We start from the raw sequence: 11,447 nt of genomic DNA on the forward strand, positions 1-11,447 counted from the left end.
TCTCTCTCTCTCTCTCCTCATTCCATGCTCGCAGTTTGACCGAGACCATGATGGAGAATAAGCACATGGTTGCTTTTTAGTTTTTTGTTGGTCAAAGCCCATAAATAAATCAGTCAACCTTTTGAACCCTGATGAGCATTTGCACCTTCACAAAGGCAAACGCTTGAGAGCTCATTGAGAAGTTACAGCTTGGAGCATCATGTGCCTGTTCTTGGAAGCAAACAGACATTACTGTAATGATGATGGATTGCAAAATTACTGAGATGAAGGACATGGTATAAACATGACATGAATCAACTTTATAGTAACATCACAGGTTTACAGGTGTAAAGAAGTGGGTGTTATTTTTCTTTTGTGAATAGTAACGGATGAAACATAAATGAGGATTAATGAAGGCTGTTATATACTTGTACATTTCAGCACGCACACAAGTTTGTCTCTTCGGTAACTGATTTACATTTCCATCGTGGGTTTCTTTGTTCTTCAAAAGAATGTCTTCTAACATTTCGAATCTTCATGTCTTTGCTGGCGCGTGCGCGTGCGTGTGTACTTGTGCGCATGCGTGTGTGTGTGTGCATGCCCACATTGCATGCGTGTTCACCTTATGTGTGTGATGCCATGTCTAGACCTATGTGTGTGAGCACGCAGAGACGGTGGAAATGCAAGGACACATGGTGTGGTCTCACGGAGGAGATTACAAATAACATTGACATTACTTCAGTGATTCATTGCGGTCACCAACGTGATTGTTCGTCCTGACCAAATGATTCCTCCTTCCTAAACGATGCGTGTTAAAGGGAACAACTATTCTACATAGTGCACACGCTCACAGCAAAGTGCACAAACTGTACAAAACACAGACAAAGCGTCTACAAAGAAAAGCACGCATGTCTGTTTGAGAGAACACAGATTGTGTATATATATGCCTCTTGTGACCTTGTGATGTTTTGCATGGCCTCTCTGCAACCCCTGACGAATGTACCGTGCATTAAATTGCTCACGCTCACGCATATGTATTCAAAAAAAGACTACCAGGTATCCTATAATCTTGTTGCAGCCTGCCACCTTTCGTGTATAAGTTAATTGCATTTTCAATGAATCATTCAATCAAATTAAAGAGTTTGTTTGTGCCAAAATTTGGTAGTACAAGTTTATTCGCCCCCCCCCCTCCCTCCCCCGAATGCATGCCGGCTATAACACGCAACTGGTACCATCATGGGTTAATGAAGCTCAGGGTCTGGCCTGATAGGGTAGGAACCCCACTGTCTGACCTTCATTTGACATGGTTAGTCTTGTTTGGATTGAGTGACTCTTTTCCAATACCAGGATAGCGCAGTGCATACGTAGTTGGACCTACTGTTCATGTTTAGTCATCCAAATGAGACCAGTGTCCATTTGTTTAATGTTGCATTTCCATAATAGTCAAAATGTCTCTAGGACGTAATCAGTAATGAGAAATTGTATAAACAGTGGTTAGCAGCATCACATCTTACTTACTTATCTCTGCTTATGTACTGTGAAATCGTTTTAAGTTATCATTCTATGATGTATGGGTGCATTTTGGCTTTTTATTTATTTGTTCCTAAATCAATGATACTTGCATAACATTACATCCGATGAAATCTTTTAGTTTTTTAGGCTTTTATAGTGTTGTAGTCACACAGTGTAGAGAAACAGGAGTTGACAGGTCCGCCCGGCCTGGAAATGGAACCGGGAACCGGGAACATAAGCACCTTAACCACTCAGCTGTCGGCCCATTCTATGAACTTCTATGACATTGCAGTGATTTCCAATTTCTTTTGCACATAAAATGTAATCTGAAAAGTACAAGGATTTCAGCTGTATCAGACTCCCATTCAAGGCAAATCAAATCTTTGAGTAATGGAAAAGAACAAGAAAACTTGGGCTTTGTTATTTTAAACCCTTTCATGGACAAAATGCAGCCATTTAAAGAATCAGGCAATGGAGCTAAAAATGGGTCAGTACATTTCCTTGTTCATCACCATCATCATCATCATCATCATCATAACTAATGGGGTTGGGAAAGAAATGAAAGTCACAGGATATGTCTTTCACTGTTGGAGAATCTCCAATTTGTGGTTTTGAGGTATTGCCTTAATACACTGCATGAACCCCTGATTCACTCTGTGTGTGTGTGTGTGTGTGTGTGTGTGTGTGTGTGTGTGTGTGTGTGTGTGTGTGTGTGTGTGTGTGTGTGTGTGTGTGTGTGTGTGTGTGTGTGTGTGTGTGTGTGTGTGTGTGTGCGCGCGCGTGCCTGCCTGCGCATGTATGCACGTGCGTGCGTGCGTAATGTGTGTGTGTTGCGCAACAGCATAGCAGACCCAGACAGCAGTAGTAGAAGTGCGTAAGAGGGGGAGGAGAGAATGACGTGTCTACTGGACACTCTCCTCTTCCCCTCATTGTTGCTACTGTCACTACGGCTTGTCATTCATAAACATTTACTCACCCAACATTTTGAGGCCTCACTCCAAGGGAAACTTACAACTGGGCATGGAACTGTTGTGTAATCCTGTTTGAACTCCCCCACTGAGGGGCGCTGCAAGAACACAAAGCTCAGCAACCACTCTAAGGACTGCTCAAATCACTCTCTCTCTGACTGGCTCTGGATGAGAGGCCAAGCAGCAGTGAAGGGTTAGAGAAAGGTTGTGATGGGGGAGGGCCAGGATTCAATGCCACATTGTAACAGTACATAACCCTGCTTTGATATATATATATATACTAGCCCTTACCCGTTCAAAGATATGAGCTCCGAAATGATGTGCAGTGTGTGGGTTATGGGATGTGCACTGTGCACACAGTATATGAGGGATGGAAAGTAACTTTAACTGGTGCTTGCATGCTAATATGTATGAGCATCAATGTAAGAAATACCCGTTCCATTTAACGGCTACAGAGATACTGTGTACCGATCTGCATGATTTTTGGACAACATCTGTAACAGGGCCAGAACTGATTGATTGATTATTTTATTAGACAAAGATTGATTAACGAACATTAACAAAATGATGTACATTTTTAGAATATTGTCTCTTTGGTCTGGAAAATATATAGATACAGTATGTATAGGCCTACACGTAGGTCTGAGACTTTGGTCTTATACTATTCCATTTTCCTGTTGTTTTTGCTAAAGTAGCCTATAGCAAAAGTAACAATCCCATGTATTTTTCATTTTCATTTTATTTATTTATTTCATTTTCTTTTGTTCTGCACATGGTATTGTATCACAGTACAATACAATTCCTTTATAATTAATTTAAATAGTTAATATATATTATACACCCATGAGTGAAAAGGAGCAGGAAGAAGAATACATTCTTATTAATCTATTCTTCATCATAAGACGCTCTTCAGCAGAGGAGGGTGTACATTGCTCGACAGCATCCGTGTGTGTGTGTGTGGTGACGTTAACATGCCATTACATCGTAGTAAGCCTGTATGCTGATACCTAGACAGAAACTGTCGGGTATCTCTTCCCTGTCTCTTCCCATACCCCCCCCCCCCCCCCCCCCCCCACACACACACACACACACACACACACACACACACACACACACAAACACACACCCACACACCACCTGTTGTCCTCTTCAGACTTGTTTACGTTGACATCAGAATACGCGTAGCTTTTACACACCGCCTCTGCTTTTCATGACTCATCCTCTGTTGGAATGCAAATAATGTAGTGGGTTATTATACTGAAGGGCTTCCCTTTCTGTTATCTTGAGGTGGTTATTTTTAGACCATTGGGCTGCTTTTCATTCATACTGTACATACAGTATGACTTTAGGTCAAGTGTACGCCTTATTAGCTGCCTGAGACACACTCAAGAGCTGAATGTTTTACTTGTAAGACATGGTGTATTTACTGAGGGTTCTTTTGTTGTTGCTGAAAAGAGCTCTGTCTCAGTTTGTAGTTAGTAAGCTTTGGTTTACCAGATGCCGGCATACATTATCGTAAAAATCATTTGATACTAAGAGCTATATTTTCGTCCATGGACAACTTATCCCTAAACTTCTTTGACTTTTTTACTATTCTGAAAAACATTTTTAAAAACTTCAAATAGCCGGTTTACATCGACACGCTGTGAGCTTGTAGATCAGCTATTTGAAATATTTACAAATGTTTTTCAAAATATAAAAAAAATGCAAAAGCGTTTGGGGATAAGGGGTAAGGCATGGACGAAAATAGGGCCCTAAATGCGTAATAGGTCACTCACAAAAAAAAATACTAGAGCACCTTAATTAGTATATACGGTATATACAGGTATATTTTTTATTTTGGCATTGATTCCAGCTTGATTGTCACTTTAGATCTGCTATCCTCGCTGCACTATACAGATTACGTAATGATAATGAGACTCACGGAAAGCATATGCTGGAACATGTTTATGTCTGTACAATAACAAATATCAAGCAGAGCATATACAGTTGAATCATGGTCCCAGTAAACATACAGATGATGTGGGAGTGTTTGGACAGTCATGTTGGGTTTCCTAAGGGACATTTTGCACTGACATGGGAGTGGAATCTATAGATACATTCTGTGTTTTCCTGATTCCCAGTTTGTCTTTTGAATTGTTTTTCTCATCTCATTCTGTAAGTTAATAAAAAAGAAGTATATATATATATATATATATATATATATATATATATATATATATATATACATGCTTATTTATTTAAGAATGCATGACTGTTCACCAAAACAAAACAGTTTGACATTGAATTTCTATTAATAATTGTATTCTGTGTCTAGGGCCTAGGCCGATGTGAAACCCGTAACCTTATTGATAAGATTATTCAATTATGTAGATTTTTAGTCAACTTGCGCTGTGCTGCTGTTGGATTGTATCCACTGCTAATGCTCCTTATACAGTACGTGTGCCTATACAGTTTCCATCATGAATGCAAGTATAGGATAGGATGGCATAACAAATCAGGTGACAAAAGACAACTAGGCTCAAATAAATGTTGCGGAGTAAAAGTACAATATTTGCCTCTGAGATGTAGTGGAGTAGAAGTAAAAGTATAGAAAACTGGATACCTCAAAAATACTTTACACCACTGGTGATTATTCATTTTGCTGCTATATACAGTAGAATTCCTAGTAAATTGCTTGTACTGGAATTATGTGGGTGACGGAAGTTATTCTAAACCGGTTTTACTTCATCATCACTGAGTATGAAACGTGTGTCTCGTGAAGTGATTTGTTATACATATTGCACAGTATGTTCAGAACTAGCACTTTACTTTCAAAAGCTACACATAGCCTACAGAACTAACTACAAGTAATAGAGAAACGGGCTGGGCGATTTAACTTACTATAAAAATACTTTTTTATGTAATAAACGTACTTAAATAAAGATGTTTTAATCGTGAAGTACTTTTCACACTAAACACAGTTTGTTGGTTTAGAACAAGAAAACGAATTGCCATCAAAATTTAATAATTTCATATGATCATTGTCTGACAGCGTTGGTGAGAATCCACGCACTACAGTAGGTCTTAAGATATTTTGTTTACAATCAGACAGACAGTCAGACAGACAGACAAGGGCTGACGTCAAATGAATACTATAATGATACTGCTTTTGGTAATGTGGGTGATTCACCTTAAATCATATTTAGTCAATTACTGTAAATACCCTGAGTCAAAGGCCAAGCATAATGATACCACACACACACACACACACACACACACACACACACACACACACACACACACACACACACACACACACACACACACAGTACACGCGCGCGCGCACACACATGCACACACGCACGCACGCACGCACACGCACACGCACACACACACACACACACACACACACACACACACACACACACACACACACACACACACACACACACACACACACATTAATTGAAGTTACATGCCGAACTTGGGCCCAAATTAAGCATCGGTTTGCTGCTTGCGGATGCTGAGCTACTCAGTCTGAGCCAGTCCACTGCATTACTGCCAAATGCTCAACCTCCAGGGATTTCTAACAGAGCCAAACATGTAATTTCATTCACAGGGGCCGAGAGAGAGAAAGGGAAAAATACACTGAGAAAGGGAAAAATACTGTGAGTTTTTTTGTTGGGGTTGGGGTTAAAACAAGACGGGAGTCAGATTTGAACTAACTGGCTGTGCAACCAGGCAACCCTTGAGCTTTAAGCCAAGAATATGTTTGTATTGATTTCCTAGTCTTGACAATGCAATTGCTACGTTATTAATCAGAGGACTCATCAAGTTTTTGTCAATGTGCATTTACTGTTAGATCATGTTTCATCAAACAATTTGTCACCTGCCTGTTACCTTGAATTCCTTTAACATAAGTTACCATTGAATCAGATGTGTGTCTTCATTTCAATCACATCAAATACTATTTGCAAACTCTCTGTTGGTGACAAGAAAGTGGTTGTCAAAATAAAGCACAGTTTAAACAAAGGAGATTATTCATAGTAGAGATAAAGGGTGATAATAGCAAGGCGTGAAATGTTAATGATGTAGTATGTGCCAATGGCATGACAGCTCACAGAGACACCTAGTAACATGTGAAATATTTAGAGCCACCGGATGAAATGACCTGTAGCTGATAAGATCACTGTCCCATATCATTAGTCACTTGTGTGAGAAAGGGGTAGGGCACCACCGATACAGTGTGTGTGTGTGTGTGTGTGTGTGTGTGTGTGTGTGTGTGTGAGTGTGTGTGTGTGTGTGTGTGTGTGTGTGTGTGCACGCGTGTGTGTGCGCGTGTGTGCGCGTGCGTACGTATGTTTGAGAGAGAGAGAGAGAGAAGTGACCAGTAAGACTCCCTAATCGGGAGATAAGCAACCGTCAGGTCGCATGTAAAAATCGGCCTGATGGTGGCGCTAAATGGGACAGATCCATGTTGATGACATGACTGTAGACATACTGTGTACCGCTTTGTGTGATTTTAGGGCAAAATCTGTAGGAGCAGTGTCCAAAAATGTGTTTGAAAAAGTGGCCTAATGGTGGCGCTATATGGGACAGATCCATGTTGATGACATGAGTCTAGACATACTGTGTACAGATTTATGTGATTTTAGGGCAACATTTTTAGGAGCAGTGTCCAAAAATGTGTTTTGCAAGAATCGGCCTCATGGGGCCATGTGAGAAATGAGGGGTGGAGGTTGTGGTTTGGCAGCCAAGGATTGTGTGTGCAAAGTTTGGCATGGATAGGAGCAATGGTGGCGGAGATATGAGTAGGGCAAAAGTGTGACGAGATGTGACGGACGGACAGACGGACGGACGGACGGACGGACGGACGGACGGACGGACGGACGGACGGACGGAAGGACGGACGGACAGCCGGTGGAGGTTTTTAAATGGAGTCATGTAAATATCAATCTCTCGAGACAAGAGTCAATGATGGCTACGCCATCACAGAAAAGGGACAAGTGGGCGGTCCCTTTTCGTGACGATGGCTAGCCAGAATGTGTAAATGTAAATCCAGAGCCATTTTGATACACATTCTGTAAATACAAAAATCATGGAGATGGACTTTTCAACATGTATAAAACTGGCTATTAAAACCAGGGGTGAAAGTGGTGGTTGCAGACAGTGGGACTCCCTTCTATTGCAATTTGAACTTAGTTGTTGGAGCATTAAAGCTACAATAAACACTGTTTCCTATATTGAGAAGTTTCCATGTCTCTTCATGAAACTTCAACCCACTGGTCATTACAATAAAATAATCTATATTGGCATTAGCAAAACCTGCTACTGTAAAGAAATTAGTCAGTGTGATAATGTACCACGGGGCACGAATGTGGCACATTATCACTTTACTGTATATATATAAATTATATGACTATGAATACTCCCCTTTGCTGTAGCACTACATGCTTGAGTATCTGCTGCTAGTCTCCTATTTGCACAAGAGACTGTGATATTAATAGTTTTTATTTATTTAAAAATGTTCAGCACACCTATGATAATGTTGTCCTGTTATTTGACCTTTTAATTTTTCTTTTGTTACTGAAAATAAATAAATAAAAATCATACTCTTTCACACAGTTCTGTATGATTATGAATGATATGACACAACATGATAACAAATTGGAATTCATACTCCTGACGGAGGTTTCTTGTTTCAGTAAATACAGTGGTTTAAGACTATATTTGGTATATATGCAATTAGCTCTGGTCCATAGCGTTAGAGGAGTGTTCTCCCTAACACTATGGCCCAGAGCTAATTGCATATACCAAATATAGTCTTAAACTCCTCTAACACTATGGACCAGAGCTAATATGCAATGTGCATCAAAGGCATGACCAGCACTGAAACAAGTTAATAGTTATTAATAAGGGAATGATTTTGAGCTCACGGCTCAGTAATTTCTCAATGATGACAATCCTAATCCCAGTGTTTATCTATCCTTTTGTTTTTCCCTGTGGTGCTAGCTAAATATAAATCCAGCTCTAATATCTTTGGTATGCATCTTCACTACGCATCTTCACTTCTTCTTGGTCTTCAAATGAGCTTGTATGATGTATGAAACAGGTGCATACAGTATATGTATGAGGTAGTTGTGACGTTAGTATCTGTGAGGTAAGTGTGATGCACAGGTGTGTTTACTCATTCAGTATCAACAGCTGTTTTTATGTCATCCAGTGGCAGTGAGTGACACATGGCATCATGAGTGGAGAAGGCCCAATACCCTGTAAGACCGTACATGGTTCCTCAACAAGGAAGGTAATGCTTGTTCCATGGAATGCTCACCCAATGTACACGTCACACAAGACATGCGGGTTGGATGGAAATTATAAACACAGAATCAGACGCCAGGCATTCCTCTTTGGAAAGTGCTATGGGGCGTTTAAGACAACAACCATAGCGTGTGGGTGACACAACACAATCTGCCCTGAGCTCTTTCTTTCTTTCGTCCATTCTTTCATCCTTCTTTTGTCCTTACTTAACCCATGTTTGTTCTTCAAGACATTTGTGGAGTATTCACTGTTTCTCATACAACTTCTTTATAAAGAAGGATGAACCAGTCCTTTTTCACAAAGAGCACAGTGCAGCCATCTTTTGAAACATGTTGTGTTGCTCCATATTGGAAAAACTATATACTGTAAACTTCCTGCATGGTCATACTACCAAAGAAGAGCTTGCTTAGATTTAGACTTGATTTGTCTAGACCGGTGCACTTTGGGCACTGGCCTACTTGGGAGCGATGCAAGTCATAAATGAATGCCCCACCCAGTTATGAAATACCCGTATCCCCCTTTTATGCCCATATATTATGGAGAGTCCGGACCAGTCTATGACATCAGTATTATAGCCTTATTTTGATGACATATACAGGGATTTGCGGAGGTTAGGTCATAGGTTCTTACTTAGTGAAGGTGTGTTTGTAGCACAGTATGTACAGTATGCAAGTATGCAACATCCCGGGATGTTGCATGTGTCTTTTTAACTTTCATGAGAAACAATTACATCATTAAAGAATACCAATAATGTACTCTGAGAAAAGGCTTGTTTTGTTACCACACAATACTGTAGCTACAAACACACCTTTACTAAGAACCTATGACCTAACCTCAGGGTTAGAACTTAGACCATAGCAGGTCAGACATTGGTATAGCCTGCCCTACAACATGGCAAACCCATAAGTGAACTTATCCACTTATACTTTGGCTATTCATCATGATGCAACATGTTTTGAGCATGTAGGTCTGCAATTTTTTAAAGAAATTGTGAATGTTTTTGACAAATGAAAAAGATTGAAAATGTTTTGATAAAAATAAGGAGGCCATGAAATGAAAGGAGGCCATTAATTGGTTCATTCCTATTGCCTCTGGGCGTTTTGTGTCCGACGGGGCAAGCAGGTTATTCAAAATATGCTTTTTTTTTGTTGTTGTTGCCAAATATTGGCTTACTGTATATTCTTATATCTGCCTGAAAACATTATTCCAGTGGTCTCTGGAGGTATCTCTCGCTCTATCTGTTGAGTTGAATTGTCATTTGAATTTGATGGCCATCCCTATCATTTGAGCCAGAGAGTAGCCAATGCTAAAATAAATTCTCCTTTAATGTCTCCCCAAGAGTTCATGCCAGTATTTAATCTGTTGACTGGGCTGGTGCCTACTTGCAGCTGTCCCTCGGTTCTACTAATCTGCAAGGCGTCACGTAACGCTCCTCTCCAATCACGACTTCCACACCGGGATCAGTTCCAGCGAAGGCCAGGACCAGTCAGAGGGGGGGAAAAAACACAGTGCAATCTCCTGATACGCTCCCACATCAGGGCCCACGACTTGCTCATGCTCATTACACACGCACAAAGTGAGATGTGTTCCCCTGCTCCATCTCACACTGCTTGATCCGAGCATACCACACATTGCAACAGAATAATACCTTACCCTCGGGCCACGGAGAGTGGGGAAAACTAATAATGTACACACACAATTAGGTCGCTTTCCTGCTATGACGAGCCAAGGCAAAGTGTCTCTGACAGGCCATCCTACGCCCGTCCTTTGAAGTGGACAACAAGGATTATGAGAGGGACTGTCCATCAGGTTCAGTTGAGATGACAATTGATGCACATGACTCAATTAATCCCATTTACCGGGACTGTTGACTCATGGGTGTTGCTATATATTACCGTATTGTTAGTTGACTAGGGTTCATGCGTACACTGCTTACTCTGATCTTGCACTTGTTTAAGTCGCTCTGCATAAGAGCATCTGCTAAATGGCTAAATTGTACATTGTATACGTTTTGTGTGTGTATGTGTGTGCACGCGTGCATTCATGTGTGTATGTGTAACCTATTCCATGTGAGGTGTCTGAACATGCTTTGTCGTTGCCCTTGTTAGTCAGGGTCAGGGAATATTATCAGAATAATATCAAATCTCGGAATAAATTCCTTACCAATAAATGTCTTCATCAATGTGTTTGTAAAGGTGTCTAGAAACATATTTCACCAAGATTGAAATGCTGTTTCCCTAGGGGAATCTGTGAAGTTGATGCTCTCTCTTGATCAGTGTGAGTTGTGAGATGTGTGAATGGATGGGAAAGTTTGCCATGTCATTGTCTGTGTTTAGAGCGGATGATGCACAGCTCTCTGACTCAACACTCACTGTGCCTCCAGGCACGTCAGCCTTTCTTCAGGGGGTCTGCCAACCTCTGCTGTGCTGCCATGTTTGTTTTGGATGCAAAAAATAACCATGATTCTCTCTGTTGCACAGAACCACTGAGGCAGGACTTCCTCTCTAGCAGTAATGTGCTATGCATTGCTTTCAGGCCAAGCGCTGTTCTCCTCCTCACTACATATTCATTTTCCTCCTGTATGTACAGTATTCCCGACAATGCCGACGTCAGTCCTGTGGAACGTTTTCTCACAGATCATTTTCACTATGAGCCTATGCTCACCACAGGTCATTTTCACTATGAGCC

This window comes from Nannobrachium achirus, assembly GCF_963921795.1.
Source record: "Nannobrachium achirus genome assembly, chromosome: 1".
In the NCBI taxonomy this organism is placed as follows: Eukaryota; Metazoa; Chordata; class Actinopteri; order Myctophiformes; family Myctophidae; genus Nannobrachium; species Nannobrachium achirus.